This window comes from Furipterus horrens, unplaced genomic scaffold (assembly GCF_987537825.1).
Source record: "Furipterus horrens unplaced genomic scaffold, mFurHor1.1.pri manual_scaffold_2, whole genome shotgun sequence".
NCBI classification, from domain to species: Eukaryota; Metazoa; Chordata; class Mammalia; order Chiroptera; family Furipteridae; genus Furipterus; species Furipterus horrens.
The window spans coordinates 13,553,219-13,573,480 of record NW_028327172.1 but is presented as its reverse complement, the minus strand read 5'-3'; the positions used below and the strand labels follow the sequence as shown (position 1 = coordinate 13,573,480).

The 20,262-nt window shown below is 51.6% G+C and overlaps 1 protein-coding gene across 2 annotated transcripts in view; it reads left to right on the top strand.

The window, feature by feature from the left end:
• Positions 1-20,262, top strand: part of TSPAN18 (tetraspanin 18) — a 161,520-nt gene that overhangs the window by 104,854 nt on the left and 36,404 nt on the right. The window contains exon 3 of one of the 2 annotated variants that reach the window (XM_090267568.1): positions 4,177-4,309. The exons of the other annotated variant lie outside the window; for it this stretch is intronic. The gene's annotated coding sequence lies outside the window, so the exon portion shown is untranslated. The remainder of the gene's footprint in view (positions 1-4,176; positions 4,310-20,262) is intronic. 2 annotated transcript variants of the gene reach the window in all.

The window sequence follows — 20,262 nt, the reverse complement described above, 5'->3', positions numbered from 1 at the left end:
GCCTTTCTGTCCTCACCCTCACCTGGGACCCAGGGAAGAAATGACCTGGCCCTGGAGCTATGCCACCCTGAAGCCTCTCTCAGAATAGATACCACCCCTCACCCCCTGTGGGTCTCCTTCCCAGTGGTTGGCATCAGGTTCAAGGGCTCCTCCATATGTGATGATATGCTAGTGCCTTAGAACTCTCCGTGCTCACAGCGTTAGACCTTTAGCTCCTCGGGTCCTTTCTTGGGCAGGTTAATTTTCCTAGCAGCAGGGAGAGAAAGCCATTGTAGGAGCCACCTGCGCTGAGGCTCATGTAACACCCTTGAGGCCTAGATTTAATGGTGTGATCCCAGAGGCTGCAGGGACCAGAGCAGGACTCTGCGGGGGGGGGGGGGGGGGAGCAGGAGCCCTGCTTCTAGCTTAGAGTCTACCCCGCTTGTCCATGTTGGTCAAGTTGCTCTCCTCTGACCCTCAGCTTCCAGGTCTTATAAAACAAGGAAAACGGAGTGAGTTTAGAGGCCTCCAAGGGCCTTTCCAGTTCTGCTATACCCGGATTCTAATTTGGTTTGTACTAATTAGGAATCGGAGACAATTTAAATTCAATACATCCGATCCTTAGTGAGTAAACAATCAGAAATAATTCCTTCCTTTATGACTTCTCAAAGACTCACTCATGAGCAATGAGAACCCAAGCTAAAATCAATAGCTTTTATTTCTCAGACAGAGAAATTGCAGAATCCCCGAGCTGCTGTGCGTTGCAATTCATTCTTGTATTTTAAATTTTTATGTTTATGTTTATGGACTGCCATTAGGTAATATGGATGTATCCTGAAGGTTGATTTTTTTCATTAACTTAACTCATTTTACTTATTAGTTCACATTTATAGCTTGGGTTTAATAAGCGCACAGTGCAAAAGTCATAAAACAGTCCTTTTCTTAAGCCATATTTTAAAATCAGGACTCTTCTCTGAGTCATCCCAGGTTATTTGCTCATAACTTGCTTCTCCTGTGATTTGAGGCCCAGCATTGCCAATTCCAGCCAGTCATTTGACCTTGAGCTTCAGTGTATCTCATTTGTAATAGGGAAGGGAGCCACTGATTAATAAAAGCAATAAATGTTTTAATTTTAGAAAACAAGCCTCCAACAATCGCTTACTGTGTTCTAAGTGCTCCTCATATGTTATCTGGTAAACTTCTACATCCCTGTGAAGTGGCTTTTTCTTTTTCACTTTGTAGGGAAGGAAAGTGAGGCCCAGAAAGGTTAAATGACCTGCCTGAGGCCACACAGTTGGTGGCCGTGGAAGAGCTGGGATGCAAACGCACTGTGTCTAACAAAGTCCAGTCACCATCTTTCCTCTTATTTCCATCTCTTCCCCCATCCTCCCTGCACTGCTCCATCATTTCTTTACTCTCCACCACTACCACACCATTCCCTCATCGTCTGTTCCCCCTCCTGCTTTTGTCTACCTGGAGAATACCTCTGCTCTATGACATTCAGTGGCTCCCCATTGCCTGTGGATGAAGTTTGTCAGCCTTAGCCTGGCATTCAAGGACCTTAACCATCCAGCCCCTGCCTTCCCTTCCTGTCTCATTTCCTACTCTGCCCCAACAGGCATTCTTGGCTCATGGTTCTGAAAACCCACCCTACACCTGGGTGCCTCCATGCCTTTGCTCACCCTGGTCCCTTTGCCCACAGTGCCTCCCTCTCCTTTCTATACATCCAAATCTGCCCCCTCCTCCAGGAAGCCTTCCATGGGGCTCAAGAAGGAAGGGGTCCTCCTCTCCTCTGAATTCAGAACCAGGTGATGAGCCCTCCTTAGCCTCCTTGAACTAAGAAAACAAGGTCATTGCCTTCTGCATAACAGTGAGCTCCTATGAAGGCATACTCTATGCCTTCCTCATCCCTGGCACCTGCAGAGTTCCAGGTGCACAGCAGGTATCCAGTTAACACTCACCAAAATGAGCACATGCCCGTGTTGCTTGTGATATACAAGGAAGTGGAATGCCTGGGTCTTCTCTGTGACATTCAGGGACAGCCCAGTGTAAACGCAAATGCAGGGAGAGACTTCGTCCAGGTTTTATCAACTTTCAGTGTAAAGCACTGACCACAGGGCTCTTCCATCTCATTTCCCGCTCTGCTCCAGGCCCCCACCTGGGTATCTCTATGTCTTCGCTTACCCTGGCCCCCCTGCCCACAGCACCCTCCTCTTATCTCCAGACACACATGTCTGCCCTCCACTCCAGGAAGCCTTCATGTGCCTGCTGGGGTCATCAGTACTGTTATCATAAGGAAATTAAAGGAGAAGGAGCCTTATATTGGTTTCTCTACCTGTGAGTTATTGGAGCCCCAGGTTTTAGACCTGAGCCTGAGGGACAATATAGGGACTGGCAGTGGGTCCAACACCCCCTTCACAGATGGGGAAACCAGGCCCTACAAAGAAGCGGATGTGTCTGGGTGCTCACAACAGGTTATTCTGGCTTGGGACTGGAACCCAGGAGTTCCGTCTGCAGGTCCATGGGGCTCTCCTGGAAATGAAGGTCCCCCACCCCCAGCCATGGGTCTGTTAATAGGGTGGGTGGTCTGCTTCTCTTAGTTGGTTTGAGGGAGCACAGACTGGGGTATAAGTGAAAAGTAGAGAATGGGGGTCCCTCAGATGAGCCTCTTCACCAAGTGTGTGTGAGGAGGAGGCCCAGAGAGGCTGACGCACACATGTCATGCGGATGGGGCTGGAGCAGGGACCACAGGCAGCTCCAGCCAGCATGCTGCTAAAGCAGTCTTCGTTGTCACCTCTTTCCTGCAACCGTTAACTTATTTTTTTATCATACCTTTCTGGGAAAAGGGGAGAGTGCCACCCCTCCTAGGGATTTGTCCCACCCCCACATCCCCACCCCCTCCAGTGCTCACGCGCTGGCTGTGCTGGCTGCTGTCTGGCGTGACATTAGCGTTCACCAGCTTGCAGAGTGCTAATGACATTTGCATTTTGCCGGCTGGTGACATGTGGGCTGGGGTTTGGGGTCCCGTGGGCAGGTGTGGAGTTTGCAGCGCAGAGGGAGAAGCAGATACGCTGGGTGGGGGCCCAACTGGTCTGTGAGAGGCAGAGACGTGGGGAACACTGGGATCAGAGGGAACAAATAAGTGGTGGGATTGAGAGACTTTTGTCTGAAGATGTGATAAGGACAAAAAGCAACCCCCGGTCCAGTGCTCCACCTCCCCCGCAGGCACTCACGATATCCTCTCTTATGTTGCCTCCCTGACATTTATGGAGCGCTTGCGATGTGCCAAATGCTCTGCTGTGGGCTTCAGACTTCGGAAAGTCATTTTAACTCCCTGCAGTTCTTAAAGAGAGATGCACTCATGATCCCTGTTTTACAGACCAGGAGACTGACGCCCTGAGAGGCCCCACTTCTGGGAAGAGGTTGCCTCAGCATGTGGCGAGGCCCACCTGCCTCCAAAGCCCATGCTTCCGACCCCTGTGTGCACTGCCTCCCACACCTCGTCCAGCTTGAACCCAGCCAGGAAACCATTCTCTGCTCTGGCCTGTCCCAGCGTCCGCCTGACAGGCATGCAGCAGACCCTGGCTGGGTGCCCTTGGCTGCCCCAGGGGCTGCAAGGCTGGCACCTATGAAGGAAGGAGCATCCCTAGAGGGAGCACTCAGCCATGAATCCGGGGACATCCCGGGTTGAGGCCTCACTTGGCCACCAAATTGCTGTGTGCCTCTGGACAAGTCCCTGCCCCTCCCTGGGTGTCATTCTCCTGGTTCGTAAAATGAAGCCATTGGTCTGGCTTGATGGAGCATTCCGAGAATGCTTTTGTACATGAGAAAGGAGCTTTCCTCCAATGTACTTAACTCTCCCAGAGTTTCCACCCACTCATTCAGGCATATAAAATTGTTTTTATATCAAAGCAAACCATGAACATTTGTCAGGTATCTCCACTCTGCAAGGTGCACTGTGCTAGACACAGTGGGCGTGATACTTACGTGTGTTTTCGGGACATACACACACAGGCATGTGCATACCTCTGGCTTCCAACCAGGTACGTAAGCCCAGGCTTCTGCATCTTTGCCCCATCACACTGCATCCTGGGGCACAGAGAGCATTTCAGGCAAAAACAAGGGACCTCAGGCAGCACGAGCGGTAAGATCTCTGTCAGCTGGGCAGTCATGGCCGGCTCCGTTGGTCTCTGACAGGTGAGCATCTGCTGGACAGCCCTGAGCTTGTAGCCGCAAGACCTTCTGACACTGTCATCAAAGCAACTTGAACCCTTGGAATTTGGCTTCTAGAAACGCGGGCACCATCCTTTTCCAGACACCCGACGCCCAGGTAAGGGATGTGATGCTGCTTCTGTTGTGGTGGTGGCTAATGGTAACCGTGGGCAGGGCACCCCATCGTTCTTTATCACAGTGCCCTGTTTTGGTACCTTCATTATCAGGAAGGCCCAGTGGCTAAGGCTCTAAAGTCCAACAGATGGGGTGGGGTTCAAATCCTGGCATCACCGATTGCTAGGAGTGTGGCCTTGAGTCCTTTCTGTGTTTCAGCTGCCTCATCAGTCAGCCAAGGAAGCAACAGCACCCATCTTTTGGATTTGGGGTAAAGATAAAGTAAGGTAATAAATGAAAAAGGCTTAAAACAGGATGGACACAGAGTAAGCTCAGAACCCATAAATGTTAGCTATTACTAATAGTATGCCTGCACCCATGACAATTTGTAGTTTATTCTCACATTGATGGAGTGGAGTCCACAGTCACGCGTGAAGGCAGGCGTTTTTCTGTCTTAGCTGAATCCCCGATCCCAACAGAGTAAACTGACCATTATTTGTTGAATGAATGGATATGTGAAGATGCTTTACTTACCTACATTATGCAAAATTCTCCAAACAGTCCTTGAAGATCCTTGGATTGGTGGGAAAATGGGTTCTGTTGTGTGTGACAAAAATCCAAAATAACAGTCCCTTAAACAAAGGAGAGGTTGCTTTCTTCCTAAGTAAAATTCTGAGCTCGGGATTCTCATCTACGAAAACGTTAGAGGCCAGGCTTTCTTTTGTCCTGTGACCCACCATCACTTTTCTACATGACCCACAATGGCACATGGCAGCTCTCCATTCTACTCCGCAAGAAGGGGAAGTCAGAGGGGAGGGTGCCCCGTCCTCTAAGAGAATGCACCGTCACGGTCACTGCCATTCACGTCCCATGGCCAGAATGTTGATATATGATACATGTGGTTGCCGGGGAGGCTGGAAATTAGTCTTTATTCTGGGTGGCCATCTGCCCAAGTACAATTCTATTTCAATGGAAGAAGAGGAAAATGGATCTGGGGGACCCTCCACCTTGCCAGATAAGATCGTTTAGTCCCCTTTTTTTGGTCATCCTTCTTTCCTTCCTTCTTCTACTCCCTGCCAACCAGTGGTCTTTTTACTGCTCTCCTAGTTTTGCCTTTTCCAGAATGTCATATATTTGAAATCATACAGTATGCGGCCTTTTCATCTTGGCTTCTTTCACTTAACAGTGTGCATTTAAAGTTCCTCCATGTGCTTGCATGGCTTGATCGCTCATTCCTTTTTATTGCTGGATAGCACTCCATTGGGGGTCCTCCAGTTTGTTTCTCCCTTCACTTATCGAAAGACATCTTGGTTGCTTCCAGTTGGGGGTGATTATGAATAAAGCTTCTATCAACATTCATGTGCAGGTTTTGTGTGGTCATAAGTTTTTAACCAGTTGGGTAAGTAGCTAGGAGCTTTTTAAAGAAACTGCCAAGCTGTGGTCCAAAGTGGTTGTACCATTTTGCATTCCCACCAGCAATGAGTTAGAGTTTCTATCACTCCACATCCTCGTCAGCAATGGGTGCTGTCAATTTTGTGGATTTTTGTCCTTCTGTTAGGTATGTAGTGGCATGATCTTCCTTTTAAAGTTGAAGATGATGAAACTAGAGAGGGCAACTTGCCTAAGGTGCTACAGCAGGTAAGAGATCCAGGAACCTTTTTGGGCCTGCTTGACCCCGGAGGTCAATACCCTCATGCTATACCCCGCAGCCTCTACCATGGCAGGCCTCTCTGAGACCGCAGACCAATGCCCTGGGTGGCTCTCTCACCCCAACCTCAGGGGTGGCTGGATTCCAGGGCCTTGTTCATTGTTTAGTGCCTATCTTTCCCAGCAGGACAATGAGGCAGGAAAATGAGGCAGAGTGAGTGGGTCCAGGCCAAGTTGGGAGGGGTCTCACTAGATCAGCCAAAATACAACCCTAGGAGGGGTCAGGCAGCTGGGAAGGCTGGGGCACAGGAGAGCTCAGCAGGCTGCTGTCCTGTGCCCAGTCCTTGGGTCCAAGGGGAAGACTGGAGCTGCTGCCCAGCTCAGCAAGAACCAGTGATGGCCCAGAAGTGAAGGCTGGTTTCAGGGGAGACCCAGGGATAAGAGGCAGGCAAAGGCAGAACTGAGATCCGATGCTGTATCAGTTGGGAGTCAAAACTCAACTCAAACCTGATTAAGCAAGACAGGCAGTTTGTTAGCTTTTTACATATTGGCAATTTGAAATCTGTTTATTGGTATCTAAGGCAGGGCTGAATCCAAGGCTTGAATGATGCTTATGTCTGTGCCCTCTCCTTTCCGCCTTGTGGGCTTCAGTCACTGGCAGGCCCTCCCTATGTGGCTGTGAGTCAGTGACCAGCAGCTCTGGACTGACATCCTGCTCATTTCAAAATCCAGTGGAAGGAGAGCTTCTTTTCCTTAGGAGTTACAACGGAAGTCCCAGAGTTGAAGCTTATTGGCTGGTCTTGGGTCACATGACCACCTATGACCAGTCACTGAAACTAGGAGGAGAGAATACGTTGATCGGTCAGACTAGGTCATTGTTGGGTGATGGGTGGTGAGGGTGTGTGTGGGTAGGGGAGTGGACCTGGAAGTACCAAGGGGCTGGTAGCCCAAAGGGAAAAACCAGGTGTTATTGTCAGAAGAAGGAAGGAATGCTGGGCAGACAAAACCACAGATGCTCCCTCTTGGAGCCAGAGCAGGAAGTGGGGAACAGGGAGCAAGCAGGAGGGCTGACTTGTCCCAAACAGGTCCTTCCTGTGGCTTACGGCACCAAGGGTGGCCTCTGACAGGTACCCCTCAGTTTCAGTAGATCTGGTATCTGAAAGTCTGGTTTGCACATACACTCACATTCACACACACACACACACACACGTGCATGCACGATGTTTCTGCAGGGGGGTGCTTCATTTTTCCAAAAGGCTGTCCCCTAAAGTGCTGCCCGCATTGAGTCTCTGCTGCCTAGCAGCCACCCCACTATTTCAACCCCACCATATCTGGCTGCCTTGGGTTCCCCTCCAGTGGCTTAAAGGACCTTCTCCTCCCCTTCGCCCCTGTTCCCTGCCCACCCCCCACTCCCTCACGGCTGGAGAAAGCTTCTTGAGCTACTTTAGCATTTATTTGCGCTCGGTGGCCTTCTAGAAGACCAAGCCTATGAGAGTCCCCTTTCCAGAGGAGCAATGGCAGCCCTCCCCTCAGCCACCACCTTCCCAAGGTCTCTGGTACTAAGCAGGAGCCCGATCTGCGAGAGGCCCCAGGGGCCTGCGCGGGGTTCCAGGGCACAGGCCGGCGGGCCAGCCTGGCAGTCCCAGCTGACATTTACCATGGCAGCTCTTTTATGCATTTAGGGTGCGGTGTATGATTTCATTTGAAAAAAGATTGCTCTGCAGAAAAGAAGATGGAAAACCACAACGTATGCTTCTGCCTCCCAGGCAACTGGCCGAGTGCTTTTAAAGATATATCCTTTGCTTGATTTTGGTCAACCACAGACCTGGCCCTTCATCAGTCTCCCTCTCTCTCCCCCAGTCTCTCTTGCCTGTGGATTCTACAGCTCTGACTCACCAGGCAGACAGCTCAGTGTTCAGCATCACCCTGCCTTATATGGTGTGCTCAGTGCTCCTGGGGCAATGAGTATTCATTCACTCGTTTCTTCAGCCAGTAGCTGTTCATTTCTTATTCTGTGCCAGGCACTGTTTTATTTGCTCGGGACTGAGAGGGAGCGAAGCTGAAAGAGCCCCACCCTTGGGGGGGTCCCTGCCTTCTCTGGGAGATCCTCTGAGAGCAAGACCCTTCCTCTGCTTGTCTTGCCCCAGCCGCTTGTCCAGTGTCTTCAATGCTGAACCCCAGTCGGACTTGGTGGGTGTTTTGTAAAGCCCCCCACTATGACTGGTGCTGCAGAGGTCACCACTAGACCACAGTGATCCCCTCTAGACTACTAGAATGGCTTGGTCCTCATGCTCTAGGACTTAAAGTTTAAAATGCTGCTTGTGATGGGTCCTGGAGAGAGAGGGGAGGCTACAGTTACAGATCTGGGCGCAAACCTGGTCAGGGGATTACGTAAATAAGCAAAAAAAGATGTGGCCAACCTCCACTCTCAGTTATTCTCCATTCATTCAGCAGCGCCTTGGAGACCAGCGCTGAGAGGCCTCGCAGAGGGCTCCTGGCTTGTTATAGGGGAAGCAGACATGGGAGTACATCCCTGTCATCTAAGGGAGACAATGAGAGGGCCTGGAGTAGAAATGTAAAGCAAGGCTGGGGGGTTCCAGGACCAGATCGAGAAGCCATTTCTGGGTGGTGACAGTGGTGAGAGATCAGGGAATGGAGTGCACTCGAGCTGGCCTTTGAAACTGGGGGGGACATGGGACAGGCGAGGATGCTGGGAAGGGTGACACAGGAGAAGGAACAGTGAGAACAAAGGCCTGGAGCTGGGACCCTGGGACTTGGAAGCCTTCCTGGCAGGAAGTGAGATAAACACAGTCGGCTTCTTCCCCGCAGTCCTCCAGGCTTGGCCACGCAGGCCCGTGGCCATCTTCAAGATTACCTTAAAGGACAACCTGGGCTTGGAGTTGAGTAGCAGTTTCATTTTCCTTTTTTTCCCCCCTTTATCCCTTGGGAAGGGATTTTGGAGGGACTCTTTAGAAGAAAGTTTCTGCACAGGGACCGGGAGTCGTTAATCCCCCCATATCCGAGGTTCTTTACAGAACGTAGAAACCACATTCACTTATAGCTTCACAAGCAGCACACCCTAAGGCCCACCCTGGGCTGGGAGTCAGCAGGCTTGGATTCTGTCCCTGCCCTGCTACTGAGGTCCTCAGCCTCCCTGTCCAGTAGTAAAAGAAGGGGTGAGGCCCCTTCCAGCTTTAAACTTTTTATTCTAAGTCAGACCTGGGCTCAGGTCCCAGCTCTGCTAGTAGCATGATCTTGGCTTTCTGAGCCTCTGTTTTCTCTCTGTTTTCTCACATCTCACAGGCCTGTGTGAATAGTAGAATTAAGTGAGGTACAATGCTTAATAGCGTATCTGCCAGGAGGTCAGTACTTCATGATAGCACGGATGCCAACAGTGTCATATTTATATTTTCAACCCTATAACTCTGGGAGAATCCTCATAGGGTCTTTGGTGTACAGGCACCTGCAGGGCAGCCCAAGTCCATGTCCCCGAAAATTTGGTGATGGGGCTCAAGAGCCATAGCCCTCCCATCTCCAAATGGGGGTAGAGCTGCCTACCTCAAAGTCACATTTATTCATTCATTCGTCAGGTATCTACTGAGCACTTGCTTTGTGCCTGGTCCCCTAAGAGGCACGTGGGAGCCTGTTGAGAGGACACCCAAGCTGCCTGCTCTCAGCAGCTCAGGCTGCACTGAGGCCACTTCTGCCCTCCAGCTGTCCTCACCAACGACGCTGGCCACAGCATCTCACGCCAAGCCACCATGTGCTCGGGTCTGCAGGCTGGAGCCCTGGGGAGAAGTCCCACCCCTGCCTCTGATGGCCCCTGGAGCCCTGCATAACCCATCTCTTCCCATCTTGGGGCTAAGAGTCCAGGGAAATGCCAGAGAATCCACCGCAATGGGCTGGTCTGGCCGTGTACCTGGGCAGACTGAAGAGATGGGCTGAATTTCCTGGTTCAGCTAAGCTAAGGTATTTGGAGAGGAAGGATGGCTCGCCGCTGGGCATGGATTATAGGGCTGTGTTTCATCTCCCGTCCTTTAATGCCTCTTTGGATCCCAAACTGCAAGGCCTTTTGGATATTTCTGGAGGACACAGAACCTGCAGATTAGAAGGGGCCGAGGGGTTCAATCTGCCTTGTGCTCACCTGGTTCTTTCCTGGTGGCTGTGAACATCTCACCCTCATTCGCCAGCAGCCAGCACAGAGCCAGGCAAGCTGGGGGCTTCAGTCAGTGGTTGGTGAATGGGTGGGCAGATGGCCGGATCATACTGGATTCACTGTAATACATGCTCTCCTAGCTTCAGTCTAAGCTTCCAAGGTGGTTGGAGGCGCAAGGCTCTGGGTTTATTTTCCAGTGACAATTTGATTTTGGCTTCTGTGCAACATCAGTAGTTTTCAAGGCATGGAGTGGACGCACGACAGACGGCTTGGAGCTCGTCAATTCTTTGTTTCAGTTGCGGGAGGCAGAGTGGCGTTTGCTCCGACCTAAGGATAAGATCTTGCTGTCAGACGTGAGGATTCAGACCCCAGCTCCAAGTCTGAGTGACCTTGGGCATGTGATTTAGTCTCTCTTTAATTCTCTTTTCTCATCTAGAAAATGATAGCACTAATAGCAGCCCACTCACGGGCCTCTGATGAGCATTGGATTGAATAATGGTTGCTAAAACAAGGAGCAGAGCTCTGAGCCCGTGGTAAACACTCAAGAAAGGATGATGATGGTATATTTAAATGACCCCCTTAAGCTATTTGTTGAATAAACTTCTCTCTTCCAGACATATTTTTTGCAGACTGCTTTGCATTTTCAAGACAAAAGTTATTTTTTAAAGTTGTTATTACAGAAGTAAAACATGCTCCTTAAAAATTCAAATGATCCAGAAGGATTTAAATTAAAAAGCAAATGCAGCCCTCCTACCTCCTGCTTCCATGGCCAGCTCTCTCATTCCCTTCCCCAGCAACATTCTCAAGTCTGGGACTTTTCTCCTTTCTTTTTTTTCTTTCATCCTAAGGGAAGGGGGCAGGTAGGCAGTTAGGAAGGGAGAGTGACCAGGTAGCTGTTATGTTGAACTACCATCCTGGGGGAGGTGCTGGGGATTATGAATGACTTAAAGATGGACAAAGAAATCGGGTGTGTGACTTGGGGGAGGCGAGTAGATTCCTAGCAGTGGGATCGGCATGTGCAAAGTCCCTGAGGCTGGTGCCTGTGGTCCCACTGGCTCCAGGGACAGCCTGTGTCCTCAGGGCAGCCTAGCAGCCCTGGCTTCTTTGCTCAGATCTTGAGGGTCTTCACTGTTCTGTGTCCTGGAGTCCTGGGGAGTGGTGTGAGGCGAGCCACATGAGGGCCAGGCCTGGAGGGACAGGCTCGCAGACACTATCTGGCCACGTGCCTGGGCTCCTTCAGTCAGAGCTCCAGGGCTCAGTTCAGCCCAAGCTCCCGTGTTCCTGGCAGGGCGATCACTCACGTCCACACCTGTGCCCTCTGCTGCCCCCTCCTTCCCTCATCAGGAAGAGGCCAGGGCCTCCGCAGCACATGGCCCAGTGTATCTTCAGCGCTCATGGACTTGAGGCAGGTTTGAGTTTTACCAACACTACGGTGCAAAATGTGCCATCTGCCTCTATTTCTCTAGATCTGACTTGATCGGTTGCTGAGCCCTCTCTGCCCATTTGAAGGACATTCGATCCCAGTCACATTGGGGTGACTTGCCCCCTAGGACTGTGTATGAGATCCAGCAGCCTGGGCTTTGCCAAGCTCTCCAGGGGACTCAGATGCAAGCTCAAGTTTGGAATCACTGAGAGCAACAGGCAGGTGGCAGGAGGTCTAGTATACTGTGACGCTGCGGCACCTAGAAGGTGTGCTGGGGCCCATGCCGGGGAACAGGGCGGTGCTGGGGGTTATGAATGACTTAGAGGTGGACAAAGACATCAAGTGTGTGACTTGGGGGAGGGGAGGGGAGTCCTAGCCCTGGGATCAGCACGTGCAAAGTCCCTGCGGCCTGACAGCAGAAGCATCCCAGGAGCTATGCTGGTGCCGCAGGGGTGGAGGGAAAAGAGGGCCTGAGGAAGGGAAGGGATAATCACTAGGCCTCTTGTGCTCTGAGGTTGGGCTGTTCCCCAGAAGTGTTGGGGACCCTTGCAAGGGTTTATGCAGAGGAGGTGGGAAGATCCGTGCCCGGGCAAGATGGTGGGGAGGATGGAGCCTGAGGCTTCTGGATCACAGCAAGTGACAGACTATCTCCTGGAGGGCAGGACTGGGATACCCTGGGTCCTGCAGCGAACATTTCCCCAGGGGAGCTGAGCCAGTTGAGTGCTGGAGCCCAGGGGCCCATCTCTGTCCCTCTCTGTCTCAGCAGGTCAAGAGGACCCCTGCCATCCCTGCCTCAGTGCCAGCTGGGGAGCCCCATAGGAAAGGAGGTGGCCAGGGAAGGCCCTAGCGCAGACCAGTGCAGCCCCTTCTCGGAGGCCCAGCTTCCCTCGCTGGGGCTCTTGTTTGGGAAGGGGCCTCCTCTGAGCTCATCCTGTGACGAATCCAGGGCTGAGCGGAGGGAACTTGTAAGCCAAAGCCAGGATCCTGAGCCCCTGGGGAGGCCAGCATTGGGGGGGGGGGGCAGATATGAAACAGGCCACCGGCTAGAGGGCCCGACTGGGTCCCCTTTGACTGGCTGGGCAGCTGCTTCAGGTTGGCGGCGTCTGTTTCTTCTGCACCCACTCCTGGCTCTACTTTAGGCTAACGTGGGGCTGCTGGGAGCCCTGCAATGCCAGCCCTGGCCTAGCCCATGTGCATTCAAGTATCACATTAGGCCCAAGCAGTAGTCAGTGTTAATTTGTGGTGATCATTCAGAGCAGCTGTGGTTCCTGCCGAGGAGGTGCCAGCTAGGCCCTGCCCATCGGGTACCCTCCCTCAGGGCTTCTCAGGCCTTTCTGCTTTACTCTGTGTGCAGATTTAACACCCACGGAAAATAATCAGCAAGGACTTGTGGCCTCAAGGACTAAACTAGGCTGGGAGGGGATTCAAAGTCATGTTTTCACATCTTGAGAGGTCATCATTGAACCTCTACTCACATACCTCTCGTTGTGGGGAGCTCACTACCAACTAAGAGCGATGTTTGGATTGCCCTGAAAGTTATTCTCTGCTTTGCACATGTCCTGGGTTCATATCCTAGCCCTGCCACCTACTATGTGGCTTAAAGGAAGTGACTTAACCTTCCAGAGCTCTGGTCTCCTTTTGGTCTAAAGTGGGTTTGATAAATACCCACCTTTTGCTTGTGGCGAGGTTTAAACCAGATATCTTCACCACCATCAGCAATTTAAAATCTCTCCTCAGTGCATAGCTCTGGAGCCCAGACAGGTCTTCTCTGCTAATCTCCAGGTCCCACAGCCAGTCACATCACCGTCCCTCCCTGGCACATAGTAGCTGCTCAGGATCAGATTGGTTTCCTTGCCTCGCCTCTCAAGCAGACCCACGTATGCCTTGGAGACAAGGCCAGACCAAGTCCATGCCTTTTATCCTCACTCGGAGACCCCAGATCACAAGATGCCCTGAGCTGCCGCCCAGCCCTGCCCTCCAGGGGCTTCTGGGAGACATAGTTTTGCACAGGCCTCCTCCCTCACACTGCCCTACGCCCAGGCTCCCCGCCCTTCTGCAGAACCCCACCTCCTCATGGCGCCTGGGCTTTGTCTCTGGGTCTTAAAGACATCAGCTGGTGGGTTTGTTTCCTTTCCTCACATCTTACAGGGCAAGAAATAACAAGAAAGTACCAGTGTGAAGCCCCACGGAGGGAAGGAGCCATGGAGACTGGCAGTGACCACAGGTCAGCCTGCCACTGCCACTGCCACCATGGGCCCCCAGCATCCCTGGCCCCTGCGTGGCCGTCTCCCTCAGCCATGGCCTTGGCCCCTTGGACTCCTACTTTGTTGGTGATTGTGCTCTTTTGGTGGTGTTTTGCTTTGTTTTGTTTTTTAACAGCTTTAAGGAGGTAGAATTTACACACCATAAAATTTGCCCGTTTTGTGGATATGATTCAATGATTTAGAGTAAATTTACAGTTGTGCAACCATCCCTGCAATCTAATTTTAGAATATTTCCATCACCCCCAGAAGAAATCTGGTACCTATTTGTCATCGTTCCCATGCCACCCCCAGCCTTAGACAACTGCCAGCCTACTCTCTGTCTCTGTAGATTTTACCTTTCCCGGACATTTCATATGAATGGGCCACCATGTGTGCTCTCCTGTTTTTCACACCCTGGTGGAGGCGGGGAGACTGTCCTCTCAGTGATAAGCCCATCTTCCCACAGGCAGCTCGGGCCAAGGCACGTGTTTCCTTAGAGTTGGAAAACCTCAGAGAGACGCTGAGTGCAATCTTTACCTCAGTGCAAGAAGTAAGTGCAGGATTGCACCCAGTCCCACACTAGCAGCCTCTGGCTGCTTTAACACATACAGTGTCAGGCCGCTCACCGTCCCCAGGAGACTAAAGGAAATTCCCGTGTCCTGATCATATGCAAAGTGCCAGGATTGCTGATGTCATGTGATCTCTGGTTCCATGCTCTGAGATGGATCATTGCACAGCTGAGAAAACTGAAGCTCTGAGGGGTTGAAGCGCTCACCTGAAGTCAAACAGGGGAAGCAGGGGAAGCCAGGATGAACCCAGAGTCTCTTTGATTTCAAATCCATCTTTGAACACCCACTCCACATTTCCACTCTTCTTGTGGGAGCGAACTCTGTCTTTCTGTAACTTCCATCCATTGTGCCTAGTTTGGTTGACAAGACCCACACAGACATCCAGCCTGGACATGGGAGGTGGGAAGAGGAGGGAGTCAAGGAAGACTTCTTGGAGGAAACGATGTCTGAGTAGGTTCTTGAAAGATGAACAGAAATTCACAGGCAGTGCTAATATGGAACCCTTTTAATATTTCACAGCTGCTTGGGGCTAAAGGGAACTGTTGAGAATATCTATGCTTGCTGTTCATTCTCCTCTAAAACTGATCAGTAAGGGATGGTCCGGCAGCAGTGCTTGAATACCTCCGGGGACAGGGAGCTTACCACCTTACCTGGTCCTTTGCCAGCTAGTCACATTTCATTGTGGAGCAGCTCTGACTCTTGGCTGGGCTGAAGATGGCCTCTCTGTAGCCACAACCAGCTTATAACCTCACAGGATATGGCTGGTCCCTCTTCTTACCACCAGCCTTCAGGACGCTGAGCACAGCAGACGTGGTCCTGGAGGCAGCCTGAAAGTCATGGCCGAAACACTTGCAGTTCTTCCATCCATTTTCCTTGGTGTAGACAGTGCAGGCTGCTCAGGTCTGGACACCTGCCTCTGGGATGCCCAGCCCATGTCCTTGGACTTGCAGGCAAGTTCCTAGTGGTTAAGAGCACAGACCTGGGAGCCAATGCCTAGTGTATATCCTGGCTCTGCCACCCACCAGGTGTGACCTTGGACGAGTCTCTTACACTCATTGTTCATGCCTTAAATGGGATTAAAAATAGTGCTATACTGTCTTATCCCGCTTGGGCTGCAATAACAAAAGATCACAGGCTGGGGGCCGAAACAACAGAGTTATTTTCTGACAGTTCTAAAGGCAAAAAGACCATGATCAAAGTGCTGGAAACTTTGATTTCTGGTAAGGTGTCTCTTCCAGGCTTGCAGGCTACCACCCTCTCACTGTGTCCTCACGTGGTCTTTTCTCTCTGTGCACAGAAAGGGATCTCTGGTATCTCTTCCTCTTCTTATGGGGACACCAGTCCTATTAAATGAGACCCTGCCCTTATGACCTCATTTTGCCTTAATTACCTCCCTAATGACCCTATCTCCCTAATGATCCTATCTCCATATGAGTTTGGGGGGACACAATTCAGTCCATAGCATGCACCGACCTTACAGGGTGGTTATAAGACCAAGTGAATGCGTGTGAAGTGTCAAGAGCTCTGCCCAATGCATGGTCAGTGGTATATTAATGTGAACTATTATTGCAGCGGTTAGTGTTAAATGTGGTGGGTGGGTGGGGGATCCCCTTTCCATCCTTGCTGCAAGTCTAGACCCTGTGAATAAAAGCCTCATGAGCACACACAGTGGATAATAGCAGATATTTGTATCCAGCCATGAGAAAGAAGGTGATTCTGCCATTTGTAACAACATGGGTAGACCTTGAGGTCATTGCATTAAGTGAAATAAACCAGACAGAGAAAGACAGATCCTGTATGATCTCACTCACATGTGGAATCTAGAAGAGGCTAACTCATGGAAACAGAGTAGATCAGTGGTAACCTAGGGCTGACGGTGGGGGAAGTGGGGAGATGTTGGTGAAAGGGTACAAACTTCCAGTTAGGAGATGCATAAGTTCTGGCATCTAATATACAGCATAGTGACTATAGTTAAAAATACCATATATTGTACTTGAAGCTTGCTGAGATAGTAGAACGTAAATGTTCTCATCACACAAACACACACACACACACAATGGTTAAAAAAATAAATAACAGCATATATTTATGTTGTACTTACTGTACATCAGGCCCCATCTCAAATGCTTTGTACAACTTATTATACTTAAGCCTCACCCTAACTTTATGAGATAGATATTCTTAGTATCCCAGGTGTGCAGATGAGGAAATCGAGGCACAGAGAGGTAACAAGGTCACACAGCCATCAAGTGCCTAGTGAGTTAATAGCATACAGTTATTTATTCAAGTGATATTCATTAAGGTCCATCTGCCCATGCTGGGCACCGTGCCCCTGACCTCCAGTTCATTCTGGTGGAGGAGACAGGCTCATGGCCAGATAGTGGCAGTCCCGTGTGCTGAGTGCTCCAATGGGGTAAACCCAGGGAGCTGTCACGGAGCTCCCGACACCTAGCAAGGCCTGGGGAGATAAGGGAGGGCTTCCTGCAGGAAGAAACTGTTAAGCTAAGGTCAGGAAGAAGGTGGAAAAACAGTTTGAATGAGGTTCTAGGAGGGAGAGGGCATGCAATTGGGGTTGTTGGAGGATTTATCAGCCGGAAATTTGCATTCTAAGACATTCCCCAAGTCTCTGGCATCACAGGGTTCTCCATCATTTAGAGATCCTGGGGCAGCCTAGCACCCGTGGCAGGCAGGGTTCAGGGTATTTTATGGTGGCCCAGAATTTTTTCTGGTCCCCAAGGGTCCCATGTCCTATACACTTTGATGACCCAGGGATCTGGACACCCCCAGGAGTACTGTAGCAGCTTCTGAGGATTCCAGACCTTTTGGACCCTAGGGATTCTGTGACGGTCCCTGGGACTGCATCGTCCCGAGTCCCATGGCTCTAGTTTTATGGCTACAGAAAGAGGAACATGCATTCACAGTAGACAAACCCCTTGACGGGAAAAAGGAACCAGCATGGAAGCAGACTGTACCGGAGGCGCATTTACAAGCTTATGCAGTAGGAACGTCCAAGGAGATATGGCTGGAAGCCTCCTCCTTCTAGGGTCTGGGGAGCCAAGGGGTCTGGACTCCTTAGGGTTTATTTCCCCTGGAAAGCAGAAAATGAGCCACTTCAGGGAGGTCTGCAGGAGCGCTGCCCTGACTTGCAGGCCTGTGACTTGAAGAGGACTGAGGCTGCGCCTGTTGCCTGGATACGAAGCACCATCCCTCAGAGCCCTCCAAACAGGTGCAGCTCACAAGGGTGCTGGCATGTCTCACTCTCGGGCCTCCAGGGGCTCACCTGAGCTAGGCCTACCCTGTGGCATAGCGGGGCCCATGCCAGCCCCACTGCTTCAGGCCAATTGGGGGACTTGTCTGGACCTTGGGTCCCGCACTTGCGGAATGGGGTGGCATTACCACCTGCTTCATGGCAGGGTTGGGGAGGGTTGAGGTGATCAGTTGGGTAAGGGAGAGAGCCCTATATGAAAGCGTGAGAATACGCTCCCCCGCTACACGGGAGCTGTGCATTCCTGGGCACACTCCATATCATGGAGCCTCAATTTCCTCCTCTGTAAAAAGGGGAGGGGCCTAGCACAGTGGAGGACACACCGTGGCTTCTCAACAAATGTTAGTGCCACCCCCAACTACCACGCCTTTAGCCAGAGATGGCAGCCAGGCACCCTGGGCACGCGGGAGAGGATGGTCCTCAAGAGACGGGGCCCACCTAGCCCCATAAATGTCAGCGATCTTTGTGCCTTTATCTCTGAGTGAAACCCTTCTTTCTACCCTGGGAAGAACCAACGCGATAGCTTGGCTGTCTTGGTCAGGCACTGTGCCAAGAGTATTAATTACATCTGTGATCACAGTCATCCCCGTGAGACTACAGTGATCCCATTTCCCGGGTCACAGGACTAGGACAGAGCAGGAATTCACACCCAGGTCTCTCTTGGCCTCCAAGCCAGGACACGAATCACCTCTCTTCTCAAGGACCCTTCTAGAAATTTCCAGGGAAGAAAGAAGAAAATGGTGAGATGGGAGCTAGCCAGCAAACTAATTGGACAGCTGGCTTCCCAGGTTGCCCTTCCAGGCTTCATCTGGCCTAACTGGCACTTCCCAGTTGGCAGCTGCGTGGAGAGCATTTGAGCAGGAGAGGGTAGGCTGGGGCTGGGCTTGACCCAGGATGGCCCCTGGGACCATTTGAAGATTCCTACCCCTAAACAGCATGGAAATTGGACCCCTCCCCTCTGGTGGCCCTGTTCTTAGAGCAACTGCGGAGTGGGAGGTGGGGAGTGCTGGGGTCCCTGGTCTGAACAAGAACCATTCTGCCCACATGTCACAGGAAGAGGCAGATGGAAGCCAGCCTGGTAACTGGGAAAGGAGGGCCCAGCACCACCAACCCATTTTGCTTTTGCAGCCAAGTGGGGCTCAGCATGCAACAGGGGGCCAGGATTCATTTCGCCACCCCCACTGTAGCTAGATTGTTCTGGGGCAGAGGTGGCAGGCTCTGGGCAGAACTGGGACCCTTGGACTCAGCCTCTGTGCTCCGGCCTTCTTTTGCCCTCGTGGGGCTCCCAGCTCAGAGTGGGCCTGGAAGGCCGACAGCCAGCCCAGAGCCAGCCTCTTTAATGCTTCTGCCAAGTACCAGACCACTTATCAGGCTTTTCCAGAGAGCTGATGTCCCCAAACAGAGCTCCAGGCTGCAATTAGGAAAGTAGCGAAGGGCTTAACTTTCTCTGGCTGTGGGCTTTTTGGTGGGAAAAATAATCTTGGTCTGGAGGGTAAAATAATATTTACTCTCAAAGGATACTCTGGCTAGGAGCAAGCCTGTGCCTTGGGGGCTTCAGGGTAGGAGCTGCCAGGGCATCTGCCAACTCCTGCCTGGTTCCCCAGAAGTCTCACCTCCCCTCCCCCCCAGCCCCCCACCGCCGCCCTCAGCCAGTCTGATTCCACAGCTTAATTCACTACAGCGCTTACTCTCATTATGAAATGAAAATGAGAAGCTATAACATTCAGTGTGTTATTATCTGTGGAGCACTTGGCCTGGGCAATGAGCTCATCCAATCTGTATAGTTGTCTTGGGAGTCGGGCGTATGACCTCCAATAGATCCAGACTCCAGTCCCAGCTCAGTAGAGTAGCTTCTGGCTCTTGACCTTGGGGAAGTGGTTTCATTTCCTGTGAGCCTTGATTTTTCACCTGTGGAATGGGAGTGAGGCTAGCTGCCTCAGGTGTGTCAGGGCGGTGAGCCGTGGTGCACAGAGAACACCCAATCAGTGCCCTGGCTCCTAGCGGTGCCTAATACATGGTAGGTTGTTTCACTATAGATAAGGCTCAGATATGTGAAATGACAGCTATTCAGTGGCAAGGCTGAGATTCAGACCCAGGGTGACATGACACAGTGTGGCCCAGGCCTCTGACTGATCAGCCCAGGAGGGGCCCAGGGCAGGAGCTGAGGGGGCAGGGAGGCCCTGCCTGGCCCTCAGACACAGCCGTGAGCTTCAGAGAGGGAGGGAAGGCCCCAGTGCCTCTGTCCCCACTCCCCTTTGTGGAAAAACAACCAGGCTTCTTGTCCCATGCCACAGTGATGTGTACCCCTGAAGGCTGGAAGAAGAATACCCTGGCTCATTCCCGGGGAGAACAAAGACGGAGGTCAAAGCTGTCAGCAACAGGGCAGGCTCTAGCGATAGAGAAGGAAAGGGGAATTGAGAGTCAAGTAGGGTATGTATGGGCCAACCCCCGCCACCCCCCAACACACACAGAGTAAAAGGAGCCCTTCTGGGTTCTAGTGCAGACTTCATCACTGGTGAACCTGTGTGAGGCCTGGGGAGGCCCTGCCCCTCTCTGGGCTTTGTCTGCTCATCTTCAAAACAAGGGCGTGTGAACTGAAGAGGAAAGGCAGGGGCTGGGCCTAGGCTGGAGAAATCAGGGAAGGCTTCCTGGCA